This window comes from Tursiops truncatus, chromosome 7 (genome assembly GCF_011762595.2).
Source record: "Tursiops truncatus isolate mTurTru1 chromosome 7, mTurTru1.mat.Y, whole genome shotgun sequence".
Taxonomy (NCBI): Eukaryota; Metazoa; Chordata; class Mammalia; order Artiodactyla; family Delphinidae; genus Tursiops; species Tursiops truncatus.
In genome coordinates, this window is record NC_047040.1 from 13,061,928 (window position 1) to 13,073,456 (window position 11,529).

General features: G+C 37.2%; 1 long non-coding RNA gene across 1 annotated transcript; it reads right to left on the reverse strand.

The window, feature by feature from the left end:
* Positions 1-239: 239 nt before the first annotated feature.
* On the reverse strand, positions 240-2,392 carry LOC141279053 (uncharacterized). Its single transcript, XR_012332803.1, has 3 exons — positions 2,355-2,392; positions 434-578; positions 240-272 (listed from the first exon to the last, which is right to left on the reverse strand). It is a non-coding gene; the product is annotated as an uncharacterized lncRNA (long non-coding RNA).
* Positions 2,393-11,529: the final 9,137 nt, after the last annotated feature.

Sequence of the window (11,529 nt, forward strand, 5' to 3'; positions counted from 1 at the left end):
GATTTAAAGCAACATTTTTTTTTTTTTTTTTTTTTACTTGCGGTACGCGGGTCTCTCACTGTTGTGGCCTCTCCCGTTGCGGAGCACAGGCTTCGGACGCGCAGGCTCAGCGGCCACGGCTCACGGGCCCAGCTGCTCCGCGGCATGTGGGATCCTCCCGGACCGGGGCACGAACCTGTGTCCCCTGCATCAGCAGGTGGACTCTCAACCTCTGCGCCACCAGGGAAACCCTAAAGCACCTTCTATAACTTGTTGCAGACGTTGAAAATAATCTGTGAACAATAATCAACATGTTTTGATTCCATATAATAATAGCAATTTTAAGGTCAGTGACCTTTTCAAATATTTTTAAGAATAGCTTAAATTAAAAGCCTTTACAGAAAGAAGACTACAATATTATAATGGAGTGAAAGAATTGTTTCCAGATACTTACGTGACATCATTATTGTGAGAGGGAGAAATCTGATGCATATTAACCTCAAAAATCAGAAAGAGGTGATTTATCCAGGCTGTGATTAGGGAAGGGTGATGGAAGTCATTCTGACTTGCTGGTAACTGCTGTAGTGGACTTTATCTGGCTGAGTTTCGAGAGAAAAAAAAAAAAAGCACTCTTATCACAGGCAATTTAACCATGTCTTTGGATGGTTATCCAATATAATATTTCACCAGTTGTATTTGTTTCCTATTGCTGTTGTAACAGCTTCCTACAAACTTGGAGGCTCAAAATCAGAAATGTCATTCTCTGCCAATTCTGGAAGCCAGAAGTCCAAAATCAGTGTCACTGGCTTGAGGTCAATCTGTCAGCAGGGCTGGTTCCTTCTAGAGGATTTAGGAGAGAATCCTTGTCTTTTCCAGCAACTGGAGGCCTCCTGCACTCCTTCTGGCATCACTCCAACCATTGTCACATCACCTTCTGCCTCTTCTGTAGTCAAATCTCCCTCTGCCTCCCTCTTACAAGAATTCTTGTGATCATATCTTGGACCCTTCTGGATAATTCAGAATAATATCCCATCTCAGGATCCTTAACTTTATCACACGTGCAAAGTCCCTTTTGCAATATAAGATACATTCATTTGTTCTAGGAATATGGACATGGACATTTTATGGAGCTGTCGTTCAACTAATCATATCAGTCTTCTTTCATAGGAGATTTATTATTTCACTGTACCCATTTATTTAAAAATTATTGAGCATATACTATAAATATATTTCAGGCAAAGTGCTCTTCAGTGGAATGATAACTTAATAATTATTGGTTTGCAACCTTGGGAATCCCCAGGTGAAATTCGAAACTGACCCCCATACGTGGAGGGCAAGGAGAGACTAAAAAAAGAGGCAGCCTTCAGATGGGTAGGTGGCAGGATTAATAAGCAAGGGAACTTACATGTGTTGCTTGTCTTGGGCAACCGTGAGACGAGTAGATCTTCCTACCTGTCACCAGAATCTTAAAAGTCCGTAGAGAGCCCTTAACAGGGCTCAGTTATGTATTCAGTCCGGGTAATCTTAACAACACCTTACTATCTCAAGGCTACATCTTGAAACAGCTGCTAGTATGGGACTAGTAGGCAGAACCTACATTCCAAGAACAGGGGAGGGGGTGAGAAGCCTCCAGTTGCCTGGGTCCAGCTCACAAGTCAACGAGCAGTCATGTCCTCTTGATGACCTCCTCCAACAATAATAAAATGCAGAGGTGGGGGAATATGCTTTAGAAATTCCTTGAATTTTTCTGCATTTCCAATAAATTCTGTAGTGTCATATTTACATTATAACATTACCTGAACACTGCAAACCCGCTTCACCTTTGAGTCTTACCTAAATGTCTGGGTTCCCATTCCACTATGAACCTGCCCTTTTATACTTACACAAAGGACTGATTCTCTAGTGCCAGGCTCAGATTCCACCTTTACACCAATTTCCAGGCTCTTCTCCAAGCCTAATCTACTTCAGAATACATACCCTGCTCTATACCCCTAGTCTTGGCTCAGTCTGGCCTAGCTGATTAATTCAAGGATCTTATTTTTAGTCATTTGTAAATACAGCCTTTGAACAGAATCATTGAGAACATCAGCTGACATCAAATTAGGCATCAGAAGCCTTCGCTCTGTTCACCCATGTCATCATTATACATGAATTAAGTGTAACTTCAACCTCTTATCTATTTTAAGTATAGATAAAATATTACGTATCCATAGCATTCAGACACTTACATCACTTATGATAAAATAAACATTAAAATTCTAGAAGTTTGTTTATTGTCTAAAGTCATCGTTTATCATTACTATTGTTATTATTAACAAGGCAATTTAATAGATGTAGCATAAAATAGTGTTAGGAATATGAAATGTCAAGCATACCTTTGATATTAAGCCTTCTTTCAATTTCCACAAGCTCTTATGATGTTGATTTATTTCTCATGGACAATTATTATCCTGTGAAATAGAGAGGAATGGTTGGAAGGAAAATTGGTGGAAAGAGAGAAGCTCCGGGTCCTGGTCTTAGTTTGGTGAAGATAAAATTATTTTAAGAGTTTGTTCTATTTAAAGTGGTCTGGAAATAGGAAACAACAAGATCCTAGGGGCAAAGGAGAGGGCTAGGGTAGTGGAAAATTGTCCCAAATGCTTTCCTAAAGTCTTTGAGTAAAGACAGAACAGTTAATTAAATAACATGTTTAGAGTTAGGCAGAAAAATTGAGAAAAATTATACTTGGAATTCATTGGATTCCTGTCAATAGTCTCTTTGGTAGGTCAGAGGTAAATATACGCTTCCACCTTCCCTCAGAAACAAGTTCTTTTGCTTTTTTACTCATTGGGTATTTCTTTTTGACATTTTTTTTCCTTTCGACTATATTATTTACAAAAATAAATTATCTCAAATTAAATACAATGTTCCAGGTGTAGATAAATCAGAATCAAGCAGACAAGTGAGGAAAATTGACTCTGAAATATGACATAATTTTCCCTATAATGATAGCTCAATATAGTGTTCCGATTTTCCATACTTTATAAGCCCTAAACTAGGAAGTGTTGACATGTTTTATCCTTCTGTTATTCTATTACTCACAGGTATCTTACCATATTGGATAACATTTAATGATTTTTTTTTTAAATTTTCCCTGGAAGGACATACATTTAGTGTGAAGAACTTGGAAAGCAGGAGATGCTATTAGTGATGCAAAGGCCAGATGGGGAGAGCAGATTAGTTACCAGTCTGTGAGATTCTTCAAGGGGACACCAGGCCAACACGGTTGGAAGTTACACACTTAGGGATTCATTGCATGTATTAATTTCATTAGTGAAAGATCATTTCTTTATGTTGAAAAGAAGTGAAAATATAAATTTTATTTAGGAAGGACTGGAGTTTAACATAACATCCTTGTTGAAATAAGTTCAATAAGAATAAGAACAAAATGGGAGAATCTGAGAAACCAAGTCATCTCTAGACTTACCTAATTATTTATAGAAGCCAATATGGAGGTGATTACAACTGAAATGCCTGGCATCTGCAAGCTGAGGTCCTTCCCTACGGAGAAGCAGCCTCCTTCTTTGGCATGCTTGGTTTTTCAGTGGGATTCAGAATTTATGTATGAATGGAGGATATGCAAAAAAAGAGACATGGCACACAAAATGCAGTGTACGTATGATTGTCCTTTGTGCAATTTCACCAGCTGTGTGCAGGCCAAAGTATCAGACCCATATTATGAAACAGATCTCAGCTGTAGCTGTCACCAGGGCCCTTGGTCATTTACTTCTTTCCAGTATCTGCAGAAACCAGCTTAGCTTGGGTACCACTGGAGAACGTCTCTCCTCCCACCCACGCCCTGGACCCCTTATCTGTTGCTCTGTCTTCCCCTGTCCAAATGAAGCATGAGACCCTTGGGACCTGCTCAGTGGGATTTAACATACTGCAGGGTGGACCACTGACCAATGAGATGAAATAAAGCATCCAATGGACATACTATCCTGAGATGCTGGTATGCATATAGCTTCTCTAAAAATGGTCCTGTGAGACCAAGTGATCAGTTATGTTTGATACCAAGCAGCAGCCAGAAAGCTAAAACACTGCCCTGTGTTTGCTCTCCCACATTTCCTGCTTCCCTTCCCTTCCCCTTCACTCTTCATTCCCTGGGACTGTTCTTCCTAACTGAGTATCCCATATAAGCCTTTGCTTATTCCTATGTCTTCCAGGAAACGTGGTCTAAGATAAGTGGCTGTGGGCAAAGAGGCACACAGGTGGGCTCCTCTCCCAATACAGCCTCTGACAGAAGGTTGAAATGAATCTAAAGGTCCTCTTTAGTTTTACATGAAATTCTAAATTGTCTCTTGTTTGGACATTTTGTCACTTTGGGCACTTGATTCTATGGTTGTACCAGTCTTTTTGGAAGTGAGCACAATATTATATCATATAATGTACTAGTATATTCAGCTGTAAACTGTACCCCGCCGATAGTTTATGTAACAGAATGAGAAAATCACGATTTGGGCTCTGTCATATTGAGTAGGGCTAATAACTGTGATTTTCAAGGTAAACACTGAGTAATTGTGTTAAATCGAAGTCACATCTACTGCTCAGTCTCACCTGAGTACATGAAATTGTCTATCAATAGGCTCTTCTCTGACCCAGGAGCCCTAAGGCAAGCTGTGTAAATTGGACTCCATCGAGAAGCTGAGCAATGTGGTAGAAATTCTCAGGAGATAGGAGGAATGGACCCATGTGAGGCATTAGGCTTAAGCATGGCAAAAGCCCTCGCTCCTGACACTTGGACATAATGGGGTCGAAGTTCTGATTCCATAAATTCATGTAACTTACAGTATACTTTCAGGGAATCCATGGAGACCACGTAAATCATGCATGGAGCATTTTGGACACTGGTTCTTAAACACGTTGGTCTCAGAAAGCTTTTGCACTCATAAAAATTATTGAGTTTTGTTTATGTGGATTATATCTATCAATATTTGATATATGAGAAATTAAAATTGAGACATTATAAAATATTTAGGTGGTAATTCACTTAAAATAATAGTAAACGTATTTCATGCTAACAGAGGTAATATACTTTTAGGAAAAAATATATTTCTAAAACAAAAAAACACTGAGAAAAGTGACATTTTACATTCCTATAAATATATTCTGTATATTCTCATATTATATATATGAGAGATATATATACATATTATATATATATAACAGATATTCTCATATCTGCTCTATACTAAATCTGCAGTTGGGAAAAGAAGAAATATTTCAGTAGCTTTTCAGAAAGCTATGGCTATTCATCTTCTATACTACACTCAGACTTGACAAGAGGTATTTCTTAACGTTTATATTTTACAATGCAGATTCTAAAATCACATCAGTGATTTAGTTTGTACTCTGTTACATTGAAATCCATGCAAATCTAGCCTATTTTGTATTTTGAATAGATCTTTTATCTGTACATGATTTTGTAACAACATACGTAGGTCAGTTGGAAAATATCAGTTCACTTAGTTATGAATATCTTCCCAATGCTCATATATTTTAATATACAATATCAAAAATATCACAGTTGTTAACAGCACCACCAGTATTATTTCAAAAGTTTTTAAGTATTGGTAAATTATCAAGTTCGCAACAGCAGATACAAATTTTCTAAAATTCTTATTATTCCTAGAAAGCTCAAATTTTATCACTGACAATAAATACTGTCAGTTATTTGCTGTGAAGACTCACTCAATTCATTCATTTTTGAGAAAATGTCTTCCACAGACCCAAATCTGATCACCACAGTTTGTCAGTTTTCCAAGTAAAATTGGAAGAAAAAAAAAAAAAGAACTAGTTCAGCTCACAACTAATACAATCATACTAATCAAGAATGCTTTATGTACTTACCATCTTGTGGCAGAGGTTAGAATATTAAATAATATGTATTCAAGGCCAATATTTAATAAAGTTATAAAATGAATACCTTATACTGCTTTATTAAATACATTCTTAAATGAAATTGGCCTTTTGTGTGTATATGGGAGTGTGTGTGTTTGTGTGATGGTGAACAAGGTACTAATACATTTTGGTACCCTTGTCTTGATTTGTACCAGTAGTTTTGCCCACGGTTGCTTTTGCACCATCTGTGCAAATATTAACACAGAGGAAAAGGAGAGTAACATCTTACTGTTATAAAAACAGTTTTGATCTCTAGGAATCTCAGAAAGTGTCTTGTCAACCAGCAGGGGTCCACAGACCACACTCTGAAAACCTCTGCTTCAGGGTATTTTGAGGGTAGGAAGGGATATAGGAAAGTGATTCTGTGAGTCAAAGGTTTTGGCAGAGGGAGGGGGGAGCTTCTCTACTCCAGCCTTTGAAGCCATGAGAATAAAAAGTACACAAGCATCAAAAGACAAGGGAGAGGTCAAGGTGATTCCTCCTCATAAGGTTGCTTGAATGTGTGGCCAAATCAAAGATGGAGATTAAAATAAGAGATTGCAAACCCTAATACCAAGTTAAGGAATCAGAGGATTACATAGATAAAGAAGAAAGTATTAGTTAGGATGTCAGTGAGAGAGAGGCCCTGGGTGAATTTTGGAAAAAGACAAAACCCCAAAGCTGCTTGTTGTGATGTCTGCATGATGTAAACAGGAGGGGTGGAATATAGTGACATTAATTAGGCTGTCTAAAAGGAGAAAATATTCAAGAAAACCAAACAATAATGTGCTACAATCAAATTCAATAGTTTAGTAATTGTGGAAAAATACAAACCACAAACCACAAGCTATAAATAATACATCTTTAAAACTTCAACAGTAAATACATCTTGAATAGGATTCAGAGTGTTACTCTCTTATTACTGTTCTCCAAAAGACTCTAAATCATCTTTTCTGTAATTCTTTAAGCTCAGGTATATTGTGGTTAAATATACATAGAGTCAAACTTACTCCTTTTAAGGTAACATGTATTTTGACAAATATATACACAAATATAATCACAACTACCGCAATCAAAACATAGAACATTTCCATTGTCTCCAAGAATTTTCTTATGCCCATTGGCATTCAGTTCTTACTCCCCAACCCCAGGGGAGTTTTATTTCTGTCCCCATACTTTTCATTTTTCTAAAATGTCATATAAATGGATTCATACAGGATGACCCTTTTGTGTCTGGCTTCTTTCCCCTAGCATTATGCTTTTGAGATTTATTCATATTTGTTCACGTAGCAGTAGTTCATTGGGGTTTTTTTGGTGAGTAGTATTCTATTATTTATTCATTCACCAGGTGATGGACAATTGGGTTGTTTCCAGCTTGGGAAATACTATAAATAAAGTTTATAAAATCACTTTCAGGTATTGGTATAGACATTATTTTAATTTCTCTTAGGTAAAAAATCTAGGACTAAGATCTCTGGGTTAGATGGTAAGTATATTTTCAACTTTATAAGAAATGGCCAAAACATTTTCCAAAGTGGCTGTACCATTTTGCATTCCAACCAGAAATATATGAGAGTTCCAGTTGCTCTTCATTCCCACCAGCACTTGGTACGTTTTTCCATTTTAGTCGTTATACTAAACGTGTAGTAGTACTAAATGTGGTTTTGATAGACCTAATGTTGAGCACATCTTCATGAATGGATACCTGCCATCCATATTTCTTCAATAGTTGTATCTATTCAATTTTTTTTGCCCATTATATGTGTAGGAAAGGGTAGAGATGACTTGTAGAGGCTGAAATAAATAGTACTTATGCCCAGAAATACTCTGCTTCTATTGGGCAGTTAGTATGGGAGTTGAGTCTCTTTGTTCAGGAATTGAGCTATGTTTGTTTTTTGTTGTTGCTTTGGTCATCAGTGCATCAGAAACTTCAAATTCCTCCACCTGTGGGTTGCTCTTCCCTTGAATTTCCTGTGGAGTCAGGGCAACAGCTTTCTCGGTATTCTTCCTTCACTCTCAGATTCCAACACTTCCCACGTGTTTGTGTCAAAGATGGGATGCGCCTCTCTCTGCCTCACTGCTCCTCCACCAGCAGTAAATTTCTTCTGCTTCTTTCTCTAACCTAGGCTACTAGTGCAGATGGTGGGGGGATGGAGGTGCAGCAAAGAATCTTGGTCTTCCTTGTCCAGCCTCAGTCTTGGCCTGAGTCTGAAGGATGAGCCTTTCTCAGCTCTCTCACCATTGGAGGCAAACCTCGGCCTTGTAACTCTGGGGGATCATGGGCAGGAGAGTCTCCTGCCTGCTCTGAGTCGTCGCAGACCTTGGCTTTGCATTGGTGTAGGGTCTGCAGTGTTTCCCGGCCTTCTCCTAGGGAGCAGTTGGTTTTTGCTTACTTCCTTCCACGAGGAGCAGGGTCTTGTCCCTCCCAGAGCAGCCTAAGCATTTCGTTTCATGTGCAAGAAAGGTTCAGAGAAGTTACACCTATTCCAAGAGGCAGCCAGTCACCACCTGCACACCTGTCCCACCACAGAGGGCGGGGGGTTGTTTTCTGTGATGTCATTTCCTGCATCCCCCAATCTTTGTCATGAGAACTCAGTCCAGTGCAAAGTCAAAAAAACTTATTGAAAGAAGACAGGAATAAAATACGCTTAAATGTTAATAGGTATATTTTTACGGTAGTTATAGATGAATTTTTAAACACTTGGTACTTTCTAAAACTTCTAAAACAAATTCATCATTTATTGTAATGATTATTAATAATCAATAAGAATATGACATAAAACTTTTTGAAACATTTACTGACTATCTGCTTAATGGAAGGCATGACTGAGCACCAGAGGTTCAAGGGTGAGAAAGACATGGCCATTGCTTTATTGAGTTCCCATTTTATTAGTGAATAAGACATTGACTGGAATTTATGTAGAATTTTCATGGATGTTATTTCATTTGATCTTCACTCTTGCTTCGTGAGACAGGCAGGTCAGGGATCACATTGGTTTTGCATGTAAGCAAACCAAGACATAAAGAAATGAAATGATTTGTCGGTGTTCTTGTTGCCAGTGCTTCATTTAAGAATAAAAAAGTCTCACAACTGTACATTCACAAGCAAAAAAAAAAAAAAAAAAGAATCCAGACACAGACCTTGCATTTTTCATCAAAATTAACTCAAAATAGATCATAGATCTAAAAGTAAAACACAAAACTATAAAAACTCCTAGAAGACAACATAGAAAGTCTAGATGAACTTAGGTATGGTGATGCCTTTTTAGATACAACACCAAAGACACAATTCATGAATGAAGTAATTAATGATTTGGACTTCATTAAAACTAGAAACTTTTGCCCTGCAAAAGACAGTATCAAGAGAATAATACCGTGTTCTTGGACTGGAAGAATCAATATTGTGAAAATGACTATACTACCCAAAGCAATCTACAGATTCAATGCAATTTTATCAAATTACCAATGGCTTTTTTCACAGAATTAGAACAAAAAATTTTACAATTTGGATGGAAAAACAGAAGACCACAAATAGCCAAAACAATCTTGAGAAAGAAAAATGAAGTTGGAGGAATCAGGCTCTCTGACTTTAGACTATACTACAAACTAGAGTCATCAAAACAGTATGGTACTGGCACAAAAACAGAAATATAGATCAATAGAATAGGACAGAAAGTCCAGAGATAAATGCACACACCTATGGCCACCTAATCTATGACAAAGGAGGCAAGAATATATAATGGAGAAAAGAGAGTCTCTTCAATAAGTTGTGCTGGGAAAACTGGACAGCTACATGTCAAAGAATGACATTAGAATACTCCCTAACACCATATACAAAAATAAACTCAAAATGGATTAAAGGCCTAAATGTAAGGCCAGACACTATAAAACTCTTAGAGGAAAACATAGGCAGAACACTCTCTGACATAAATCACAGCAAGATCTTTTTTGATCCACCTCCTAGAGTCATGAAAATAAAGACAAAAATAAGTGAATGGGACCTAGTGAAACTTAAAAGCTTTTGCACAGCAAAGGAAACCGTAAACAAAATGAAAAGACAACTTTTAGAACGGGAGAAAATATTTGCAAACGAAGAAACCGACAACAGATTAATCTCCAAAATATACAAACAGCACACATAGCTCAGTATCAAAAAAACAAACAACCCATTCAAAAACTGGGTGGAAGATCTAAATAGACATTTCTCCAAAGAAGACATGCAGATGGTAAAAAGCACATGAAAAGATGCTCAACATCACTAATTATTAGAGAAATGCAAATCAAAACTACAATGAGGTATCACCTCACACCAGTCAACATGGCCATCATCAAAAAATCTACAAACAATAAATGCTGGAGAGGGTGTGGAGAAAAGGAAACCCTCCTACACTGTTGGTGGGAATGTAAACTGGTACAGCCACTATGGAGAACAATGTGGAGGTTCCTTAAATACTAAAAACAGAGCTACAGTATGATGCAGCAATCCCACTCCTGGGCATATATCTGGAGAAAAGCACAATTGGAAAAGATACATGCACCCCAGTGTTCATTGCAGCACTATTTACAATAGCCAAGACATGGAAGCAACCTAAAAGTCCATCAACAGAGAAATGGATAAAGAAAATGTGGTACATATATATATAATGGAATATTACTCAGCCATAAAAAAGAACTAAATAATGCCATTTGCAGCAATGCAGATGGATCTAGAGACTGTCATAGTGAGTGAAGTAAGTCAGACAGAGAAAGACAAATATGATATCACTTATATGAGACAGTCAGACAGAGTCTGACTCACATATGTGAGTCTTCACTCACATAGTGAGTGAAGTAAGTCAGACAGAGAAAGACAAATATGAAAGACAAATATGGTATCGCTTATATGTGGAATCTAAAAAAATGGTACAAATGAACTCATCTACAAAACAGAACTACAGTTATAGATGTAGAAAATAATCTTATAGTTACTGGGGGTAAGGGGGGAAGGATAAATTGGAAGATTGGGATTGACATATACACACTACTATATATAAAATAGATAACTAATAAGGATCTACTGTATACCACAGGGAACTCTACTCAATACTCTGTAATGGCCTATATGGGAAAAGAATCTAAAAAAGAATGGGGGGATATATATATATATATATATATATATCCCCCCATTCTTTTTTAGATTATATATATATGTATATATATATGTATATATAACAGATTCACTTTGCTGTGTACCTGAAACTAACACAACATTATAACTCAACTATACTCCAAATAAAAAAATTTTTTTAATAAAGAGAGTAAGACAAGGCACAGCCAGATAAGTGTTTGCAAAAGACATATCTGATAAAGGACTGTGCCACTGCATTCAGCAGCAGAGCCAGAACTAGAACACTGATCTCTCTCCCAATCTGGTTTTCTTTAGACTGTGTCCACCTCCTTTATGAACGTTTCATGTGTATTTTTAATTATGCCTTTTCAAATTGGAAACTGGAAGGTCGGAAGGGTTTGAGAGTGCCACTGCAACTCTCACATTAACATCCCTTTTTAATTAATTGATTTTGGAAACAATTTGTCTATATGTATTCAAATGAATTCAGTGCAAAATCATCAATGAGTATCATCCCATTGAAG